General features: G+C 38.0%; 1 non-coding gene across 1 annotated transcript in view; it reads right to left on the reverse strand.

Moving 5' to 3' along the window:
* The window catches only part of LOC143176461 (small subunit ribosomal RNA), a 1,921-nt gene extending 1,908 nt beyond the window's left edge, over positions 1–13 (reverse strand). The window contains exon 1 of the ribosomal RNA XR_013001004.1: positions 1–13. This exon is cut by the window's left edge and continues 1,908 nt beyond it. This is a non-coding gene — a ribosomal RNA (small subunit ribosomal RNA).
* Positions 14–4,105: the final 4,092 nt, after the last annotated feature.

Consider the following 4,105-nt stretch of genomic DNA (forward strand, 5'->3'; position numbering starts at 1 on the left):
GATCAACCAGGGAGCTTCGAGTAAATTTTCATCATACGAAGCAAAAATATGTATGTATATATATATCTTAGTCGCCGACTCTCTCCCCTTAAGAGTCGGATCGACGATACTTTTTCTCGTCTTTAAGACAGTTCTCTTTCTCCTCTCTCTTCTCTCTACTCTCTTCTCTCTTCTCTTTCGAGTTGGTAAATTTCGCTCCACTATTAGATTACCAACTCCGCACGAATTACCACATGGGTATATCCGCGCATATACATCAGGAGGACCTCCAAAAATTTCAAACTCTCCCGTGTATCTCTCCGAGATCTTTTTAGAAGAAAAAGAATCTCGGATGTCACATCGACTTTCAGGTTTGTAAGCACGTATGCTCGAGCGCTCTCCATCGTGTAAGCACGGACATAACGCACGAAGTCCGAAGACCGCGTACGTTAACATGCTGGACATATCGAGAAAGCGCGAACCATGCTAGGCGTACCCATGTCGAGGCCCTCGCGTTAAAGATCATACTCTTCTTTTCGTTCTCTCTTCTTTGCCCAGAAATAATATATATTTCTTATAATATATACCTCTTAGTTTATGTATTTCTCTCTTAGGACACCTCAATTTTATATGTATATATTATATTTCATTCGAACAATTTTTGTTCGTCGCCCCTTTTTGTGTGTAGTATTTCGTTTGGTCTTTGCCATTAAATTTTTGTATACGAAAAATATATTTTCGCTCGGATAGAAAACCCCTTTTGGGTTTCTGAGAGTTGATGTGAGAGTCGTACAAGTATAACGAATATACGTTGTATCCAACCCAACATTCTGGGCTTACCACATAAGGGCCATTCGGTCTGAGACACCGACCCGTGGTCATGCTGTGTAGAGAAAAATTCGCAACGGAACGCGGTACAGAACAGTCGAGGAATGGACCTCGAGGAGCTGAACGACTGCTTCTCGACCGAGATCGTAGAATAGCCGCTCGCCCGCCGCTGCGCCGACCGGTCCGCTCGAACCGACGTGCTCTCTTATAGTAACCAAACGGGCGGCCGCGACGACCGCGGCGCCGGCCGCTCAGCACGGGCGCTTATGGTGGTAAACTGCCGCGCGTACAGACCAACCGGCCGGGCTGCTGGTACTTAGCCGCTGAAACTATGGTCGATTCGAACATATATTAACATACGATTTTTATTCGATAAATCGTTATTGTACATATTAAACGTTAGTTTCCACCGAAAGAAAAATTTTTTAGAATTTTTTTTTTCCAAAAATTGCAAGAGTAAACTTTTTTAATATTCGATTTAAAAATTTTTAAATGCTTAATCCTTACATTAAACTACTGGGAGAACTCAGAAATCATAATGAAAAAAATTACAAAAATTTATTTTTCTCAGAAACTCCGAAAAACAGAGTGGTCGAATCCGTGCAAGCCGGAATTTTTCTAAGTCCCCACGGTCAAGAGTAAACTTTTTTAATAAGCGTTTTAAAATTATTTCAATGTTTAATCCATGCGTAAACATGATGTTTATTAACGTTTTTAACATTAAAAAAAATTACAAAAATTTATTTTTCAAAAAAAATGGAAAAAACCGATTCGTCGGAGCGAGGTGTCCAGCCCGTGCGGTAATTCCAGCAGGCGAATCGGACTTCCCGAAATTTTTCTAAGTCCCACGGTCGACACCAACTTTTTTAATAAGCGTTTTAAAATTATTTCAATGTTTAATCCATGCGTAAACATGACGTTTATTAACGTTTTTAACGTTAAAAAAAATTACAAAAATTTATTTTTCGGAAAAAATGGAAAAAACCGATTCGTCGGAGCGAGCTGTCCAGCCCGTGCGGTAATTCCAGCAGGCGAATCGGACTTCCCGAAATTTTTCTAAGTCCCACGGTCGACACCAACTTTTTTAATAAGCGTTTTAAAATTATTTCAATGTTTAATCCATGCGTAAACATGACGTTTATTAACGTTTTTAACGTTAAAAAAAATTACAAAAATTTATTTTTCGGAAAAAATGGAAAAAACCGATTCGTCGGAGCGAGGTGTCCAGCCCGTGCGGTAATTCCAGCAGGCGAATCGGACTTCCCGAAATTTTTCTAAGTCCCACGGTCGACACCAACTTTTTTAATAAGCGTTTTAAAATTATTTCAATGTTTAATCCATGCGTAAACATGACGTTTATTAACGTTTTTAACATTAAAAAAAATTACAAAAATTTATTTTTCGGAAAAAATGGAAAAAACCGATTCGTCGGAGCGAGCTGTCCAGGCCGTGCGGTAATTCCAGCAGGCGAATCGGACTTCCCGAAATTTTTCTAAGTCCCACGGTCGACACCAACTTTTTTAATAAGCGTTTTAAAATTATTTCAATGTTTAATCCATGCGTAAACATGACGTTTATTAACGTTTTTAACGTTAAAAAAAATTACAAAAATTTATTTTTCGGAAAAAATGGAAAAAACCGATTCGTCGGAGCGAGCTGTCCAGCCCGTGCGGTAATTCCAGCAGGCGAATCGGACTTCCCGAAATTTTTCTAAGTCCCACGGTCGACACCAACTTTTTTAATAAGCGTTTTAAAATTATTTCAATGTTTAATCCATGCGTAAACATGACGTTTATTAACGTTTTTAACGTTAAAAAAAATTACAAAAATTTATTTTTCGGAAAAAATGGAAAAAACCGATTCGTCGGAGCGAGGTGTCCAGCCCGTGCGGTAATTCCAGCAGGCGAATCGGACTTCCCGAAATTTTTCTAAGTCCCACGGTCGACACCAACTTTTTTAATAAGCGTTTTAAAATTATTTCAATGTTTAATCCATGCGTAAACATGACGTTTATTAACGTTTTTAACATTAAAAAAAATTACAAAAATTTATTTTTCGGAAAAAATGGAAAAAACCGATTCGTCGGAGCGAGGTGTCCAGCCCGTGCGGTAATTCCAGCAGGCGAATCGGACTTCCCGAAATTTTTCTAAGTCCCACGGTCGACACCAACTTTTTTAATAAGCGTTTTAAAATTATTTCAATGTTTAATCCATGCGTAAACATGACGTTTATTAACGTTTTTAACGTTAAAAAAAATTACAAAAATTTATTTTTCGGAAAAAATGGAAAAAACCGATTCGTCGGAGCGAGGTGTCCAGCCCGTGCGGTAATTCCAGCAGGCGATCCGGGGTACTCGAAATTTTTCTAAGTCCCGACGGTCAAGAGTAAACTTTTTCATCACATATTTCAAAATTTTTTTAATGTTTAATCCACGCATAAAAACGCAGTTTATTAACGTTTTTAACGTTGAGAAAATTGACAAAAATTTTTTTTTCACTGAAAATGGAAAAAATGTATCGGTCGATGCGGGCTATCCAGGCCGTGCGGTAATTCCAGCAGGCGATCCGGGGTACTCGAAATTTTTCTAAGTCCCGACGGTCAAGAGTAAACTTTTTCATCACATATTTCAAAATTTTTTTAATGTTTAATCCACGCATAAAAACGCAGTTTATTAACGTTTTTAACGTTGAGAAAATTGACAAAAATTTTTTTTTCACTGAAAATGGAAAAAATGTATCGGTCGATGCGGGCTATCCAGGCCGTGCGGTAATTCCAGCAGGCGATCCGGGGTACTCGAAATTTTTCTAAGTCCCGACGGTCAAGAGTAAACTTTTTCATCACATATTTCAAAATTTTTTTAATGTTTAATCCACGCATAAAAACGCAGTTTATTAACGTTTTTAACGTTGAGAAAATTGACAAAAATTTTTTTTTCACTGAAAATGGAAAAAATGTATCGGTCGATGCGGGCTGTCCAGGCCGTGCGGTAATTCCAGCAGGCGATCCGAGGTACTCGAAATTTTTCTAAGTCCGAACGGTCAAGAGTAAACTTTTTCATCACATATTTCAAAATTTTTTTAATGTTTAATCCACGCATAAAAACGCAGTTTATTAACGTTTTTAACGTTGAGAAAATTGACAAAAATTTTTTTTTCACTGAAAATGGAAAAAATGTATCGGTCGATGCGAGCTGTCCAGGCCGTGCGGTAATTCCAGCAGGCGAATCGGACTTCCCGAAATTTTTCTAAGTCCCACGGTCAAGAGTAAACTTTTTTAATAAGCGTTTTAAAATTATTTC

Source organism: Nomia melanderi, unplaced genomic scaffold, assembly GCF_051020985.1.
Source record: "Nomia melanderi isolate GNS246 unplaced genomic scaffold, iyNomMela1 scaffold0569, whole genome shotgun sequence".
Lineage (NCBI taxonomy): Eukaryota > Metazoa > Arthropoda > Insecta > Hymenoptera > Halictidae > Nomia > Nomia melanderi.